The following is a 19,502-nucleotide window of genomic DNA, read 5'->3' on the forward strand; positions in this document are numbered from 1 at the left end:
CACAACAAAGGTCAGCCTCACCCTCCTCCAGATTCTAATCAGCCTGACTCGGACCAGTGGAGGCCGCTTAAAACAGCCGTCACCACAAAGCCTCCACACTGTAGTGATTAGAACTGTAAAGCACTTTTATTTCACCTCAATATGTTCTCATTAAATATCCTTCCAGATAACGCATTACAGGCTTTAACACATGGATGACGAACTATGCTTACAATGATGCAGTGAACAATACCTTATTGCAGCATAAAGTGTACTTCAACTGAGGACATTTCAAATCAAAAAAGTTAAGAGAAATATTCTCACGTAAAGACATTAAGGGAAAGAAAAATGTTCCTCATGTCTTTTTGTATTGAAACACAAATAACAAATAGGGGCAGATTGAACTTCTTTACCTCTGAGGATCCGCTACCAAATGGATGGATGCATGGATGGATGAATGGATGGTGCGTCTTTACCACCTCAGGAAGCTCTCCCTGAGGATGGTTCAGCAGAGAGCATCCTGACAGGAACCTCACTACCTGGTTTGGCGAGGAATCAGCCCAGGACATGAGGGCCTTGCAGAGAGTATTGCAGGCTTTATACAACAGGAGGTGCAGAACCAAAGCCTGTAGGATTCTGAAGGACTGTCTCAGCTGCTGCCATCAGGCCAGCACCTCCTGCAGCCACGCAGCAAAAACAGACCAAGACAGGGTTTCTTCACCAGGCAGTTAGGACGGTAAACCCTGATCTCAACAGGGCCACCACCAAGTTCCACACACTGGCCCTCTCGGCGACTACACACATTTATATATCTTTCACCTATTTTCATATTTCATATTTCTATTTTCATATTTAACTTATCCATATCTACCCCTATGGCAAATAGTGGGTAGATAAATAATAGTTTTCTTATTGTAAATATTGTTAGTTGTTTTTGCTTGGAGTTTGTTATTTAATAAGTATGGCTATCTATTCATTTTCACCTTTCTATTCCCAGAGGTAGCAGTCAGAAGCGAGAGCAGGAGAGTGAAGGGCTTTGTAGAGCTGCTGAATTCCCTGTGCTGCTGTTGCTTCCCCTCCGATGATGAGCTGTCTTAAAGGGACAGCCATGACAACCGGGATGCACTCATAGGGAAATCAAATTATTTAGCACAGCTCTGTCACGCTGCGTGCCATTTGACCTGCTTGAATGCAAAAGTAGCTTCATGCGTATACATACAGTATATATAGATATATGTATTCACACCTCCTTTGCCAGCAGTGCTGTAAATAACATCCAGCTGAAATAGAGATTACAGACTTGTTAAATACGTCACTGTAGTAGGACAGGCCCCCCCCCCCCTCACGTGCTATTTTTCTTTGAGACTGGAGAATCCGATAAAACAAAGGTTGCCACAGTTTTGGGTACTGAAATGATTGAAGCTTGCACAATATGTCCATCTTTAGGAGTGTGGACACACACACACACACACACACACACACACACACACACACACACACACACAGACACAGACACACACACACACACAAAATCTGTTTATTGTACATGCATTGAATCGTAGTAAAAAGATAGGCACATGCCATTTCTGATGCAATTTCCATTTGAATAAAAGCCAAATTATTCAAATTAAAATTATTAGATATATTCAAGGAAAATATTTACCTTGGCCAACAAAGACTTTGTAATATAAGCAGTTTATCTTAACCTCTCAGACCAGGTATTGAGCAATAGATCGAACATCCACAAGATGGGCATTGTTTAATTATACACAGTAATATAGATACTATATGTTAGTAAAGTCTCCTTTAAGGCATTAATGCTGATTTATGGATTAGCAGTATTTCCATGGGATGTGCAACTGTTGCCAGGGTAAACACCAGGGGTGTTTCTAGGTTTCATAAACATCCGGGGCTTAACCCAGATGGAAAATGAAAATGCCAAAATGATTTCTATGCTTTATTTCGCATGAACATTTTTCATAATGCTTCACCTAAATAAACAAAATGTGCAGTTTATTATAGCTTAAAATAGCTACCTGACTGCTGTGCTGCTTATCTCCAAATGTCTAAAGTTCCGTTCAAGTTATTCAAGTTATCGAGTAAAATTAATACAAGTGAGACAGACTTTACACGCACACTATTCTGACTGGGGATAGGTTAATTCACTTGAGGTGGTAAAAAGGTAATGTTTTTAAACATAATCTTTTTATTCTCTTGCCAGAAGGACTATTTAGACTAGGCTAGTACTTATAAATATTTTTACTTTTATTTATTTAACCCAAAAATTATATTCAGGGCAAGCTTTTCAGGAATAGTGTGAACTGAAAGGAAAAGAAGTCTGCAAATCAGACGCAGACTTGGCCGTGTTGCTTTTGAAATTGAAAGTACCCTTGGGTGAACTTTGTCTTCGTGGTATTCTTGATGTTGATAGTCTCTGTACAAATGTGTTTGCTCAACCATTTTGTTGTGAGCCCTGTGTGTTTCATTTCCTTTGTTTCCATGGGTGTTTGCCGTTCGTCTGTCTCGTCCCCCAGATACAGGCTGAATCCCCGAATCCAGGTTCTTGTTTATTTAGATTATTACGTTGGCCAACACTCTTACACTGATTGTTCTGTTCAACCTAAAATAAAAATTATAATCTAGGATATAAATTCTCGTCAACTATAAAAAAGTATGGATTTAGGTTTATTGCAATACAAATACAGTTTTAAAAATGTCCGCACTTCATCTACTTCGGACATGGCTCTGTCATGCCAAAATTGTACCGGCTGCCAAATTTGTACCGGGCACGTCAACAGTTGTCCGTTGCCAGGCAACGGACAACTGATTACGTAAGGGTTGTCCGTTGCCGGGCAGGTTTCAAAAAAACATTTGCGCTCATATTGCCAAAGACGAAATAACATAATACAGATAACCAGGGGCGGTGTCACGTTAAAATTGTACCGGGGGCGAAAATTGTACCGGCCTACGTCATCGTTCCTGTCATATGAATCACCAGATTAAGTGCATAATCAGTGAGTAGCGTCAACATTTCAGGGCCGTGACTGGACTGTCGTTCAAATCAACACGAGTCAGCCTGGGACTCTCCTCTCCTCCCCTCCCCCTCACCATGCCCAGTTCCCGAGCGTTGGGCATGCGCACACTCTGTAAGTGACATGAACAGATTAAAAAAAAACACACACACAATTAACACAAACTATCCCAAGCAATATGTACAATATTAATTAATTATTATTTAATGTACATGAAACAATAATTTCATTTATAGCATAGTCTTACGAAAAATAAATAACATTTCAAATATGCGGACATCTCGCGGCGAGATTATCAGTCAGAGATGTTCGTTGCCGGCTCGTTGGCGCTTAAAAAATATGGACAAGTTTTTACTATTTCGAAAGAAATCAAGTTCAAACACGACTCGCGATGGCGAGGCTGAGGATGGGCTCGTTAATAGCCAGACTTGTGTTGGACTTGGCAGTTGTTCGGAGGGGGGTTATGCTGAGGTCAAGAAACGGAAGAAAATATTGTAGCCTACACAGTTCTGAATTAGCAATACAATGTTATCACATGCTTGCTAGCAATGTTGGTGTGTTAAACCGTATGGATTAAAGTGGAATATTGCAAGTCCTGTGATCAAGACATCGATTTAAGGTAGGCCGTTTGGTTATTAAGTTTGCCCGTCGCAGCATATTGACTTGGGGCCCATGTGATTTTGTTTTGAAGTAGAACTAGATTATAGGTTTGGCTCATGCCAAAGGATGGGTTTATCGTAGCCTGGTATGATCCGCCCTTAATAGAAGTATTATGAAGTATAATAGTATCAACAATAATAGCAACTATTGTATTAATGTTCCACATAGGCCTACATTTGAGACGTATCGCGCAACTAATGTGAATGCTTTGGAATGTACCGTGGCGACGGTGGGTCTGAGATGTGCAATTCACCACTATTGACAGGACAGCTAACCTTGTAGTTGGGGGACTGCTGACGGGCTGTTGATTGAGAGAACTATGTTGTTTGTTATCGTGTGGCCGCAGTGCCACCTGGACTAGCAGTGAATGTGTACATGCCGCTGGGCTATTTTCATGTTGGCCTTCTTAAAGATCTTCCTCTATATTGTTCTATGTCTTTACGTCTTTATGTCTGTGCGTGTGTGAGGGAGAGGGAGAAAGATAGCGCACGTTGAACTGTCAAATGATACGATCACACTCAATCACAGTGGTGCGATTAGTCTGTGTTGTTACTGTACTGTAAACTTGCCTCGTACGGGACCGCAACCACCCCAACCCGTGCCGAAAATGTCTTCCCGGCCGTGTCTCTGCCAAATTCAGGTGTTTTGATCAAGGTTTTTTTTTTTGACCAGCAACCTCTTGAATTCATACAGCAACTGTTAAGCAACTACAACAAATTATTTCTGGCGCCGCCACTGCAGATAACGGATGGCTAGATAACACTTGTTTTTACTTTATATTTGTATTGTATTGAATCGTTTAATCCAATTTAGCTAGTAAACTGAGTGTTTAAAGCGGGTTTCAAAAAACATTCGCGCTCATGTTTCCAAAGACGAAATAACATAATACAGAAAACGGATCGCTAGATAACACTTGTTTTTACTTTATATTTGTATTGTATTTGATTGTTTAATCAAATTTAGCAAGTAAACTGAGTGTTTAAAGCAGGTCAAGGACAAAATAGCACAATACAGATAACGGACTAGTGCGAATGAACGAGCTTGAAGGTTTGCGAATGTTCGGGAACCTTTCACGTCATTCGACGCAATCGTCCGTTGCCAGGCAACGGACAACGCGATCATCTGTTGCCAGGCAGGTTTGGAATGGATTACGTATGGATGACGCGCCCGGTACAAATTTGGCAGCCGGTACAAATTTGGCATGACAGCTCCACGCATTCGCCGGCTTCTTTGAAAACAAATGCACATGGCTAGCGTAGAAGTGCATGGGGAAGGGTCGTCAACGAGTTGTAAAATATCCATACGAAGCTGTAGGGGGCGCTGTGTAGAGAAAGGTGCGTGCCAAACCAAGAAAACAGTGAAGAAATTCCCGATCTTGCATAGTGGGCCTTTAAATACATGAATAGGCTTGAATTTAGTGGTAATATTGGGGTTTCATATTTTTACAAAATGGATTATGTGAACATTGTTGAATAAGCATCATGTATATTAATGTATTGCAGGAGTTTAGCTTGACATTAACCAAGTTAAAAGGACAATAAAATGAACTGCACCAAAAATGTAGAAGTCAATGTGGGATTTTAATATTTAAACAAAAACACTTGACAGAAGTTTGATACAATTTTGTAAAGGGAAGCAGAGGAAAAGATTTTACCAAATGAATCTTTTCAAAATGTCACAACCATTCCGAAAGCAAGTCAAGAGGTTTGTGTAAAAGCATTCCTCCCTGACCAGCTCTGTCCCTGACTCTAAACCCTGACTCTCAACCCTAACGCTAAACCCTCTGAGGGCAGGAAGACGCGCCTTCAGTATAAAGGTTTAAACCACAGAGAAGGAAGAAAAGAGGAAGCAGTAGAGAGTAGTGAAGTAGTGAGGTTAGTGACAGACGTGAGGGAAAGGCGTGTGGAAGCACACGGTTACAAGTGGGGTCAAGAAGAAGATCCCTCCCACTGGAGGTCATTGATCCATCAGCCTCAGACTGCTGAGCTCAGCAGGTCTTCTGGAGGACGAGGCTCAGATGAACTGAGGAGACGGGACCAGCAGGATGTCCGGATCAGGGTGGGTTTAGCTCAGGTGTGTCTACCCCCGACCAAACAGGATCAGGTGAGGTTCAGCTCAGGTGTGTCTGCCCGGACCAAACAAGGACATTGATTAGGTTCAATATTCAAAAGATGCAACATTATCTGAACCAAAGATAATTCATTAAGGAGCAGGCAGGCTTTAGGACGCCTTGCTCAAGGGCACATCACTGTATTCTGAGGACTTGAACCCGGCACCATTGGTTTGAGAGTTGAACCCCCTACCTTGTCCACTATGTCCAGATAATGCAAACTTATGAGGAATCCTTGATGGTAGAGTCCTGCTGGTCCTCAGGATTTGCCTTCCAGATGTACGGCTTCTCCATCAGTCCTCCAGATTCCTGGTCTGTTACAAACGTAATTCGTCTCTAATGTAAGGTAACAAACCAAGTAGTAGTTTGTCTCTAATATCGGGTAACAAACACAGGAGTAGTTTGTCTCTAATGTAAGGTAACAAACACCGCAGCAGTTGGGCTCTAATGCAAGGCAACAAACACAGGAGTAGTTTGTCTCCAATATCAAGTAACAAACACAGTAGTAGTTTGTCTCTAATGTAAGGTCACAAACACAGGAGTAGTTGGGCTCTAATGGCGCGTAACAAAGTAGCAGCTGTAGTTTGTCTGGCAAACAAACACGATAGTATGCCGTAACTTGTACTGGACAAACTAATCCTGCGTTACAACAAGTCCACTCTTTTTTTTTTTTAGGCAAACTTACGAGGATCCTGGTTGGTGGAGTGATGTTGTCCTCCAGAGTCTTGGCTCCTCCATCAGCTCTCCTCAGGCAGAGTCCTGGTCTGGAACAAACAGCGCGAGTCTGGCCCTAAAGTCTGGTAACAAACATATAGTTTGAGAGATTTTTAAGCCCTTTATTTCCCCTTTGTTTGGTTAATACAAACTTACAATCCTTGTTGGTAGAGTGATGGTCATCCTCCAGATTCACGGCTCCCGTACCAGCTGGCCTCCGCTCCAGAAACACGTTCTAGTAAGAAAACACAGCGGTAGTTGGTTAACGCATGTCAAAGTAACAGCTCTATTTTGCCCTTTAGTTCAACCATGTAAGTAAATACAAACTTACGAGGAATCCTTGTTGGTCGATTCCTAGTTGTCCTCCAGCATCTCAGCTCCTCCATCTGCTCTCCTCAGACAGAGTCCTGGTCTGGAACAAACAGCAGAAGTCTTGCTTCAATGTGTGGTAAAACGGATGTAGTCGTCTGGTATATTGTTACAAACGCCGGTGGTTTGTGGTAGCAGTATTCTACCAGAAGTGGCAGTGAGTGTGATGTCACAGAGTCAGGCGCCATCTACCCCACGACAGACATCCTCCACCAGGCAGGGCCTCCAGCACGGCTCCTCCACCAGGCAGGGCCTCCAGCACGGCTCCTCCACCAGGCAGGGCCTCCAGCACGGCCCCTCCACCAGGCAGGGCCTCCAGCACGGCCCCTCCACCAGGCAGGGCCTCCAGCACGGCTCCTCCACCAGGCAGGGCCTCCAGCACGGCTCCTCCACCAGGCAGGGCCTCCAGCACGGCTCCTCCACCAGGCAGGGCCTCCAGCACGGCTCCTCCACCAGGCAGGGCCTCCATCACGGCTCATCCACCAGGCAGGGCCTTCAGCCCGGCTCCTCCATCAGCTCCTTCAGCCATGGATACCTGGTCTGGTTACAAACACAGAAGTTTAATACATATTTTTGTAAAGGAAAGCAGAGGAAAACATTTTCCCAAATTAATCTTTTCAAAATGTCACCACCATTCAGAAAGCAAGTGAAAAGGTTTATGTAAAACCAGCCCTCCCTGACCAGCTCTGTCCCTGACTCTAAACCCTGACTCTCAACCCTAACGCTGAACCCTCTGAGGACAGGAAGACGCGCCTTCAGTGTAAAGGTTCATGGAGACACTCCTTCAGAGTAAAGGTTCGAACCACGGAGAAGGAAGAAGAAGGGGAAGGAGTAGAGAGTAGTGAAGTAATGAGGTTAGTGACAGACGTGAGGGAAAGGCGTGTGGAAGCACACGGCTACATGTGGGGTCAAGAAGATCACTCCCACTGGAGGTCATTGATACATCAGCCTCAGACCACCGAGCTCAGCATGTCTTCTGGAGGAAGAGGCTCAGATGAACTGAGGAGACGGGACCAGCAGGATGTCCGGATCAGGTGGGGTTCAGCTCAGGTGCGTCTGCCCCCGACCAAACAGGATCAGGTGAGGTTCAGCTCAGGTGTGTCTGCCCGGACCAAACAAGGACATTGATTAGGTTCAATATTCAAAAGACGCAACATTATCTGAACCAAAGAGACGTCATTAAGGAGCAGGCAGGCTTTAGGGCGCCTTGCTCAAGGACGTATCACTGTATTCTGAGGACTTGAACCCGGCACCATTGGTTTGAGAGTTGAACCCCCAACCCCCTACCTAGTCCACTATATCCAGATAATGCAAACTTACGAGGAATCCTTGATGGAAGAGTCCTGATCGTCCTCAGGATTTGCCTTCCAGATGTACGGCTTCTCCGTCAGTCCTCCAGATTCCTGGTCTGGTTACAAACGTAATTTGTCTCTATTGTAAGGTCACAAACACAGTAGTAGTTTGTCTCTAATGTAATGTCACAAACACAGGAGTAGTTGGTCTCTAATGTAAGGTCACAAACACAGGAGTAGTCTGGATCTAATGGCGCGTTACAAAGTAGCAGCTGTAGTTTGTCTGGTAACCAACCACAGTAGTACGCCTTAACTTCTACTGGACAAACTAATCCTGCGTTAAGTCCACTCTGCTTACTTTATGGCTCCTCCATCAGCTCTCCTCAGCCAGAGTCTTAGTCTGAAATAAAAAGCGCAAGTCTGGTCCCAACGTCTGGTAAAAAACTTGTAGTTTGTCTTAATTTTAAGCCCTTTATTTCCACTTTGTTGATACAGGTTAATGCAAACGTACAATCCTTGTTGGTAGGATGACGTCATCCTCCAGATTCACGGCTCCCCCATCAGCTCGCCTCCGCTCCAGAAACACGTTCTAGTAAGAAAACACAGCGGTAGTTTGTTAACGCATGTCAAAGTAACAGCTCTATTTTGCCCTTTAGTTCAACCATGTAAGTAAATACAAACTTACGAGGAATCCTTGTTGGTCGATTCCTAGTCGTCCTCCAGCGACTCAGCTCCTCCATCAGCTCCTCCATCAGCTCCTCCATCAGCTCCTCCAAACCAGAGTCCTGGTTTGGAACAGACAGCGGAAGGCTTGCTGCAACATGTGGTAAAACAGATGTAGTCGTCTGGTATATATGGTACAAACGCTGGTGGTTTGTGGTAGCAGTATTCTACGAGAAGTGGCAGTGAGTGTTATGGTCACTTCAGAGTCAGGCTCCATCTACCCCACGACAGACATCCTCAACCAGGCAGGGCCTCTGTCAGCTCCTCCACCAGGCAGGGCCTTCAGCATGGCTCCTCCACCAGGCAGGGCCTCCATCAGCTCCTCCACCAGGCAGGGCCTTCAGCGCGGCTCCTCCATCAGCTCCTTCAGCCATGGATTCCTGGTCTGGTTACAAACACACTTGGTCTCAGCAGTAAATCACCTTGGGGCACAAGACACCCCACCTCCTGCATCTGAGGTTCACTTGTAAAATGGAAGACTAATTTAAAACATATTTAAACACTTAAATTAGACAACGTCTGCAGATTGTTGGGTTCAGCAATTCATCCACTACGGTCATAGCAGCACCAGAAACAATAATGGCTCATATGACTCCTACACAAAACCGGTATGAATTAACTCAAATCACAGCTTGGCACAGATGTGAAGTCATAAGTTGATCAAAACCAGACCTAAACCTCTGAGGATTTTAGTGTTTCAGATGAGCTTGGTGATGGTTACCCTCTGGTCCGGTGCTGCAGGCCCCTGGTCTCCAGCCTCAGTCTCCGGTCCATCCTGGCACCACAAGCCTCCGGTCCCAAGCCTCTCAGCCTCACCTTTGAGCTACAGCAGGAGGTTTATATCAGCAAGTAACAGTGAAGTAACAATGAACACTAAGCAGTATCAATATTAAATCAAATTTACTCAACTCATATTCAGGTGCTGGGTTCCTTTGAAGAAATGTCAAATTGTCTTCCACCTTGAAATGATTTTCAGCCTTCACCGATGTCAAAATTTGGGCCGCAAGTAGAACGCTGTTTTGTACGCAGCGAGAGTCCCGTCAACGTGGTTAAAAGTACGGCGCAACCATCGGAAATTAACATATTGGACGAAATTCGTGTCAATGTTCTTATGGTTGTCAAGACTACAACTTTCTATGCTAACCATTGGGACTAAATCAAGTGACCGCACTCAGAACCTTCCACGGCGGGAAGCACAAACCGTCCGACTGGAATCCGAACATTCCAGCCGGAACCAACTAAAGAAAAAACATAACCAGCGCCTCACCTTGAGCTGAACGGAGGAAGATCCTGAAGTCCAGCGATGGTCTTCAATAAAATACAGCCAACAGACTTACCTTGAGGAGATCTGTTTGTTGCTGTTGGTCATTAATACTATTCAGTGTAACATTACATTATTATGCACCCAGTGTGTACAAGTTATAATCACTCAAAACCATACGAAGAACCAAACTACCATGTACAACAACTTTAAACCTAAAATCCTGGAATCATTCAATGCAAAACTGTGTCTACATTTTACAATTATCTAGATTATTCAGGGTACAAACCATACAGAGAAAATCTAAACGTTGAGCTCACAGAGAGCCGACCATAGCCCTGCAACTTCACCCTGACCGCCTCATCACCAACAGCAAATCATGCCAGCCAGCCAACGCATGTACATTTCCAGTGAGAAGTGAGCATCCATGTGAAAGGACTGCCCATATTAAAAATAAGCCCAATTCCTGACTTTTCCAACCATCTTCATGGTTTAAAGATTTACAGACTTGACATTCCATTACGTTCTAATCCCCTAAATCTGCTCCCTCGTTACTTATAAAACACTACATCTCCATCCCAAGAGTGTTGCATCCTACTCATGGGGGTGTGGTCTGAGTGAGCAGAGATGCATGCTGGGATACAGTGCCGTCTGAAGTCTTCAGTTCTATAGAAACGCCCCTCAGAAGAAACCAAGTGTTTGTGAATCTGTCGTGACATCAGTTACATGAGCTGGAATATCCTTCAAGATGGCGCCAGGATTCTGAGAGGAGAAAGGCCAAGAGGAAGATGTGTGGGTTCTTCCTCTCAGCCAGTGGAACACACCAACTGTCTTCATCAGAGTACCATGGAACACTTTGAAACATTCTCCTCTTTACATCTTGAAGCCCCAGTGAAGGTTTCCTTACCTCTTCAGCTGAAGAGCACAACTTCAGCTCGAAGAGTGCACTAGCTGGAGTTCCCGGATTGGTTCTGATTTAAGGGAACCAATCGTTCAGCTAGTCCTGTCCGAGACAATTAGAGTTCATCCTGAGAGGACGTGCAACTGAGAGCAAGACAAGATCCACAGGGTTCTCCATCAATCCAGGCTGGTAGGAAGAGCCGTCTCATTACAGGTCTGAAGGTCATCTTGAATATCCATTTCGGCCCCTTTCCAACATCAGACTCCTTGTGGAATTTAGGTGTCCATCCTCCATTGATCCTGATTGGTGTAGTCCTAGTTTGAAGTCACTGATCTGAACACGCCGCTTGCATCCTTTTACACTTGAGTTGGATACCCTCCTTCCTGCCCAGTGTGTTGGATACCGCTCCGCAGCATCGCTCTGGGCTCATGTTTGCTGGAGGTCCTTAAGTAAACGTGTGGCCGTCCATCAGGTATGATTTATTTGACCACTCCAATATCCCAAGCCAATCACACAGACCCCCGTATGAACATTATCACTGTCAAAGCAAGCCGGACACACACACACACACACAGACAGAACCCAGGACAGGCACGTAGAACCCCATGCCAGGTGTGAATGGGACACATTACCACACACAGTAGAACCCTAGCGATGAAAAATCATCCATCTCATGTCAAACCCAAACACACACACCACTGATCCATAAAAGGCCAAACAATCATGCAGGGTAAAAACCTCATGCCAAATAACGTTCCATCATCCAACCCCAGCTCTCCTGCCAGGGCACCCAGAACAGAACAACCAATGTCTCCAGAGAAGTAAATTATGTGTAACATTTTTCAGTGGCGTCCCACATTGGTGATGGATTATGCTTGGCGTCTCCAAAATGTGTCCCAGGTTGATTCAACGTTTCTGAAGTCATGTCTTTGTAGTCCAGTGGTTTCCTGAATGAGGGGCATTCACAGATGCAAACGGTGCAGCTTTAATCAGCCTGAGGACAGGAAGGAAGTCATCTCTTCAGAAGACCACTCAGTGGAGGGGGGTTGGCTCTTGAGGAGCAGGATCCATATGGGGATGGTCCCAAATAAGACCTTCTTGGAAATGAAACTTTTCCTGAGGAGTCACGATGCCTGGAGGGGACTGTTGAATGTGTTCCATGGTTCTCTCTGTCAGACTGAAGTTGGGTTTCAGCTGTTGAGATGAGGAGCCCCCTCATCTGCCCCTGGCGTTTCTCCTTCTGAATCCCGTCTCCATCTTGAAGGATATTCCAGCTCATGTAACTGATGTCACGACAGATTCACAAACACTTGGTTTCCCCTGAGGGGGCGTGCCTACAGACCTGTAGAATTCAGACAGCTCTGTATCCCAGTATGCACCTCCGCTCACTCAGACCACACCCTCATCAGTAAAGCAACACTCGTGTGTTGAAGATGCAGAGCTCAGGAGAGTAGCTGGAAAGAAGACTTAAGACATCAGAACCCAACCCATTACTCCAGCTTACAGCAATAACTTGGATCTCGTAACCATTTTAACAAATCATTAAAACCAACATAAACCAAACGCCTAAGAAACCAATGAACCAATAAAACATCCTTACTACTCAGATCAACCTTTAGGTAACGGGTTAACTCACCAGGAAGCAAAAATACATCAATGTGCCCAAGAGTAATGAGAAATGAATGACTTACAGTTTGCAGTCATCTTCATGGTTAAGTTGGGATACTCACAGAACTGCAGTTAAATATCCATGATAGACCTTTGAAGGAAGGAACAGTTTACTCAAGGTCCAAATTTCAAATGAGTTAAACCACTACAATCCCCTTCACACATTATCAGTGATTTATATTCAACATACACATCAAATCAGTTGTGCATTGCAACACAATTCTACTCACATCAGTTTCAGATGAGATGCTCCTCTTTGCTTCAAAAAGTCTTTAACCTGTGAAACAGGAAGAGATGTTAAATAAGTCACAACAGACCTCAAAACAGTCCACACACGTTCTGGTTTCTGGAAACACAACAGCATACGTTTGGGAGACGCTACACTGACAAACAGTGGAGGACACCAACGTACTGTCCGGTTCCCTCTCAAGTTAAACGCACCAGAGGCAACCAATTAACTAATTAAGAAAACCAGGCAGGCGAGCTGCGACAGGTGAGCTAATTAGTAAAACTCAACGCAGGTTTGGCGCCCTCTGGACGCCTTGGTAACACTGGAAGGCTATTTCAGCTCTGTGTTTGATTTTAAATGAACTCCCTCATTTTAATTAAAGGGATGAGTCGGATTTGACTGATTTAGATTCATACTTCAAAACGAAAAAAATCTTTATTCAATTCACCTTACTGTGTGCGCGAGTGAGTGTGTTTGTGTGTGAGTGAGTAGGAAGCTTTCATCAAAGAGACTCATTCACTGGTTATAGGGGACCTATCATACCACCAGGTGTGAGTTTGATTAGCCGTTACAAGCAGGTTTGAAAATGTCCAGCATTGTGACATCACTAGTGGGCGTGTCCTCCTAGATGTGTGCTGGATAGATCAGTCTACTCAATCAATAAATCAAGCATATTCAAAATCAAATACCGGTATTTGATTTTCTACCGATCTTAGGACCCTCTTTATTCAACATCTACATGCTCTACATACTAGGGCAAATCATGCAAAATAACAATATTGACCATCATTGCTATGCTGATGACACGCAAATCTATGTATCGCTATCACCAAATGACTATCGGCCCATAGATCTGCTGTGCCAGTGCATTGAGCAAGTGAAGGAATGGATGTGCCGAAATTTCCTTCAACTAAATGAGGACAAAACAGAGATAATTGTATTTGGTTCTAAAACGGAAAGGCTTAAAGTAACCCAACACCTTCACTCTCTGTCCCTGAAAACCTCAATCAAAGCCAGAAATCTAGGGGTTATCATGGATTCAGATTTACATTTTGACAGTCACATCAATTCAGTTACAAAATCTGCATATTATCACCTTAAAAATGTAGCAAGACTTAGAGGGCTCATGTCCACCGAAGACTTACAAAAACTTGTACATGCCTTTATCACTAGTAAGCTTGATTACTGCAATGGTCTCCTCACAGGTCTCCCAAAACAAACTCTGAGGAAGCTTCAGCTTGTTCAGAATGCTGCTGCTAGAGTTCTAACAAAGACCAAAAAATGTGATCATATTACACCAATTCTGAAATCGTTGCATTGGCTTCCTGTAGGTCAGAGAATTGATTTTAAAATCATGTTGCTAACCTATAAATCCCTACATGGTTTAGGCCCAAAATATTTAACTGATATGCTTCCACTACATCAGCCTTCTAGACCACTAAGATCCTCTGAGACCAATCTGTTAATTATCCCCAGAGTAAACACAAAACATGGGAAAGCAGGATTTAGTTACTATGCAACAAATAGCTGGAATAAACTCCCAGAGGATTTAAGACTTGCCCCAACTCTGAGCACCTTTAAAACAAGACTGAAGACTTTTATGTTTGCTATAGCCTTCTGCTAAATACATTGCACTTTCTAAAAAGCTTTTTAACTTTGCCTCAATTTTCTATTTTAATACTAAAATGCCTTTTTCTATTTTACCCATTTCTTTGCATATGTTTTTCTTTTACTTATCTATTATTTTATTTTATTGTATGACAATGTTTATATGTGAAGCACTTTGAGTCTGCCTTGTGTATGAAAAGTGCTATATAAATAAAGTTGCCTTGCCTTGCCTTGCCTATTTCAAATAATCATCGTCAATAAATAAAATAATCCATTAGCAAAATAAACATTAAACTCAATCACTGAATGCATTTAACCATCATTTACAACATAATGGAATAATCACCTCAGTAGATAGCATCACAGACAACCTCTTCTGGCAAGAGCATACAGCAGACTTTCAGAAAGACAGCAGCTCACCCATTTTATACCCCATGGCCCCTCCCACAAGACAGGCCCAATCAACAGGGGGATTATAATACTGTGGCATTTTGCAAATCAACCATGAATAAACTCCTCAAAAATACAGCATTCGTGTTAAAGTTAATTTCATCTTGTAGATCAGTGATTTTCACTAGTGCATTTAGGCTTGTCGCTCATTAATGTCCAATGTCCAATGTCAATGTCCAGTGTCCTCCTTTGACACACGGGAAAATGGTTTGGCCCAAATTGGGCCAATCAGTGCCAGCAGGTGTTTCCTGACGCCATATTTAAAGCCCTCAGCCCCACCCTGACTCTTTTAGTCTGCAGTACAGAGCCATGATGAGTGGGATAGATTGTTTGTCAGTGTTGCTTGAATAAATAGCTTGAATATACTGTATGCTTGAAGGTTTGCTGTTCATACACTATCCATCAATGCGCGCTATTGATAGGCAGTTAAACAGACGGGGACAGTGGTCAAACTGTCACATCACCTCCCTCCTCTCCAGGAACTGCAAGTTCAGGAAGGCGGGACAGGTAATCGGCAAGCAAGTTCGTTTTTCCAGCTCTGTAAGTAATATTGAAGCAATATGGCTGTAATGCCAAGTACCATCTGGTGACACGGGAGTTCTTATCCCTCATGGAGTTGATCCAGCTCAATGCCCGGTGGTCTGTTTCCAAATCAAAGGTCCGTCCAAGTAGATAATACCGAAGGCTGTCCACTGCCCACTTGATGGCAAAATATACATGGAATACCAACAGCAAAGAGTGGATTTAAAAGTAAAAGAGAAAATAAGAAAAAGATGTATAAAAACAATGTGCATTAACTTCCGAAAGCATCTAAAAAGAGTTTGGCCTTAACTCTTGTTTTTTAAAAATGGTGACAGTGGGGGAGATTTTGATGGTCTCTGGAAGCTGGTTCCAGAGATGGACACCATAGTGGCTAAAAGCTGCTTCACCCTGCTTTGTTCTGACGGTCTGTTTCAGTAGTAATTGTTTATGTTGTGATCTAAGGGACCTTATTTGGGAATATTGCTTAAACATGTCATGCAAGTAGTTTGGCCCAACCCCTTTCAAAGACTTAAAAACAAGCAGAAGTGCTTTAAAATCAATTCTTTAACTAATTGGGAGCAGGTGCAGGGACTTTAAGATTGGGGTGATGTGATCTCTCCTTTTAGTTTTAGTGAGGACCCTGGCTGCACTATTCTGCATCATTTGAAGTGGTTTTATAAAATTTTTGGGAAGTCCTGTGAAAAGAACATTACAATAATCAATCCTACTAGTGATGAATGCATCTATGATTTTTTCCAGATCCTCCTTAGACATATGTCCTCTAAGTTTGTTGATATTTTTAAAGGTCCCATGACATGACATTTTTTTCATGTTTTCTAAGTTATCTAACATAAATATGAGTTCCCTTAGCCTGCATATGGTCCCCCAGTGGCTAAAACTTGCGTTTAGTGTAAAACAAGCACTAGCTGTTCTGCTCGCCTTTGAAAAAACAGAGGCTCAAGCACGCTGATTTGGAATGTCTTTAGGTATGTTGTTACAAAGCATCTATGCTCCTCCCCTTACTCTGCCTGGCCCGCCCAGAGACGTTGGCCCGCCAATGAGACACGACCGTGCGAGCGCCACATGTGTGTGTGAATACACACACTTTAACGCAAGTGTTTCTTGTCGGTTCTTTGACGTCTCTTGTACTTCCACAACGAGACTGTAGTGGGGGTTATCTGAGCCATGGTTGAGAAGGAATTGGGGGAGAGGAACTTTGGCTTTGACTCGCTGAAGTACATGAACTTCGACATGCCGGCTAAAGGCTGTGTGCGCCTCACCATTGCGATACATCCACTGTAGACAGAGCGCATGGTACCGTGGCTGCAAGCCGCTCAGGGCCACACCCCCACCCTCCTCCTTGACCCGCCTCGCTCCTCCTCATTTGCATTATAGCTACAGACACCAAAACAGCGCATTTGGGGGAAGCTCAATATGCGACTAGCTCGGAGTGGCTGTAACTCTGCACCACGGCTGAATTTCGGGAACGTCTTTTAATACTGTGTTAGTTGCCCACTAATCATGCTGATTTTGTGACTGATTTAATGTGACTGCTAAAATTTAAGTTATCTATAAGGACACCGAGGTTTTTTACCACATCTTTTGCTATTAGGCCTTTTCTTTCAAGTAAGGCAGAGTACTTTTGCCTTTCCTCCTTCTTTCCAAAAACGACCGCCCCTGCGGCGTGGACCGGGGAACCTGGAGGGGTGGGTCCGTTCCCGTCAGAGACCTGGTCCTCGGCTGACGTCTCCGCCGGGGACGCCGGACGCCGCGTGGCCCCGTAGGCTGGTCGAGCGTACCCTCCGGCGTGGCGGGGAGGCTCTCTTCGGGGTCGGGATCCCCGTTCCGGGTTCCACAGCCGGTTGAAGATCGGGCAGTCCCTCCCTATCAGAAGAGGTACCGGCAGAAGGGGCACTATTCCTGCATTATGCTTTATTGTGCATGCAAACTTTTTCATAATGCTTTATCTAAATAAAAAAAAAGTCTAAATGAGGCAGACCTTAGACACACACACACACACACACACACACACACACACACACACACACACACACACACACACACACACACACACACACACACACACACACACACACACACACACACACACACACACACACACACACACACACACACACACAGAGAGAGATCTGACTGGGGATAGGATAGGTTAATACACTTGAGGTGGTAAACAGGTTGTTTATTCTCTTGCCAGAAGGACTATGTCTATCTAGACTAGGCTACTTATAAATGTTTATGAATATATATACATATTTTTTTTTCTAAAGATCATATTCGGGGCTAATTAAACATCCGAGGCTTTAGCCCCGAATAAAACAGCATAGGGACGCCACTGGTAAACACAGTCCTGGTTGTCAGTTAGAGCTATCTGTAACCAAGTTGCAGGGAAGGTACAACAAGATTATAACTCCCACACAGATCGGAGACATTGGTTTGCATTCCCTGAACTAATTTGAACACCTTGACATTCCGATTAATATCCTGTGTACTGCAGAGTTGTTGTTGTTGTTATATTTAGTAGATTCAAGCTTCCATTTTTATTCAAAATATTTTTTTTGAAGTCAACAGACTAATCTTTAAAAATACAGATAATGATAATCTTAACAGCCTATTTGAGATAAAAATCATATTTTTCACACATATACACATAATTATATGGTCGAAAATAAATATTATTGGACAATTCTGTGTTCATAATTCCATTGTTTCCAGTATAAATAGTTGTTTGTGTACGTTGCAATCCATCTCCAGAGAGCTGTGGGTGTGGAAAATGTAGTAGTTGCTTTCGATGCTCCATCCCTTTTCATGGGCTGCCATCTCCATGGCAACAGGCATGTGAAAGCTCTGAAGATAAACCAAGGTGGGGTGGCTTTATGAGCGTGCGCGTGCCATATCGTTATGGTCACATTCACAAGAGCCAGCTTTAGTAAATGGTCTCCCTTAATCGTCGCTCAAGTAAAAATGATCTGTCCTCCCGAGGCTGTTCACCTCACTGTAACGTATCATGTAGTCTGGTGCAACCCCATGTTCACTGACACATCTTCACTTCGGTGATGTGGGTTTTTTTCTGTCTTTGAACAAAACATTCCTTGACCTTTATCAGCCAAAAAATCAATGGCATCTGAGGTGTTCATTTCCAAATCGTGTCCAGGGGAAGTAGACTTTCAAAGGCATGTTCCACCGCTGAAATACAAATTGAACCCTAACGAATACATGGAGGCCATGCAGTAAAATACATGATATATTTTTTGGCTGTACAGTTCGCACTATATATATTATCTACTTTAGCTGAAATACCTTTAGGTGTAGCGAACATCCAATGTCTCACCAACATTAGTTTCACCGTTTCACACACTACTACGACAAGGATGAACCATTCCAAAATTGCTACACACCACTACAAGGATGAACCATTCAAAAATTGAAAACTGCTTTAACACACAGCTGTCTGCAATCAGTCAGCTATGTGCATTGTTAACATAGAGAGTATAATTATGCTGTCGTGAAATAAGCAGAGATGTGAAAATACCTTTTAAAAAAAGTGTCCAAAATAATGGTTTAATTGAGGCAGGGGGAAAAGCACATAATTTGAATTGCTTTGCCAATATTGAATAATGCTAATACATAAATATATATATATATATAGAGAGAGAGAGAGAGAGAGAGAGAGAAAAAAAAATATATATGATAGTTCTAGTATATTGGACAGAATAGTAGTGGCCCATTTGGAACAAACAAGTGCAGCAGTGTAAGGTCCTTTACATGCTCTACTGCATCCTGGAGTGGGGAATTCTCGTATTTCCTTCTATTGATCCCCATGTATATCACCCTCTGACTTTCCAAACCACTCAGGCTATGCCATTATCTCGGTTCACCAGCCTCCCAGAGGCAGCATCTAAAAGCTCCTGTATATTCAGAAAGACGGTGAAGTGAAACCTGACAGTGTTACACCTTTTTTTTCTG

At 43.5% G+C, this 19,502-nt stretch overlaps 2 long non-coding RNA genes across 5 annotated transcripts; both read right to left on the reverse strand.

The window, feature by feature from the left end:
• Nucleotides 1–5,243: 5,243 nt before the first annotated feature.
• Nucleotides 5,244–10,782, reverse strand: LOC130402669 (uncharacterized). 4 transcript variants are annotated; one of them, XR_008903958.1, is made up of 13 exons: nt 9,789–10,782; nt 9,601–9,702; nt 9,101–9,264; nt 8,842–8,941; nt 8,668–8,745; nt 8,515–8,556; nt 8,185–8,272; nt 7,057–7,966; nt 6,827–6,907; nt 6,652–6,730; nt 6,467–6,578; nt 5,975–6,095; nt 5,244–5,796 (listed from the first exon to the last, which is right to left on the reverse strand). It is a non-coding gene; the product is annotated as an uncharacterized LOC130402669 (long non-coding RNA). The 4 variants fall into 4 exon arrangements; XR_008903957.1 differs by having other exon boundaries at nt 9,601–10,782; XR_008903960.1 differs by lacking the exon at nt 6,467–6,578 and having other exon boundaries at nt 9,601–10,782.
• Nucleotides 10,783–12,371: 1,589 nt separating this feature from the next.
• LOC130402670 (uncharacterized) lies at nt 12,372–14,930 on the reverse strand. Its single transcript, XR_008903961.1, has 3 exons — nt 14,893–14,930; nt 12,940–12,986; nt 12,372–12,800 (listed from the first exon to the last, which is right to left on the reverse strand). It is a non-coding gene; the product is annotated as an uncharacterized LOC130402670 (long non-coding RNA).
• Between the last annotated feature and the right edge of the window lie 4,572 nt (nt 14,931–19,502).

Source organism: Gadus chalcogrammus, chromosome 13 (assembly GCF_026213295.1).
Source record: "Gadus chalcogrammus isolate NIFS_2021 chromosome 13, NIFS_Gcha_1.0, whole genome shotgun sequence".
Lineage (NCBI taxonomy): Eukaryota > Metazoa > Chordata > Actinopteri > Gadiformes > Gadidae > Gadus > Gadus chalcogrammus.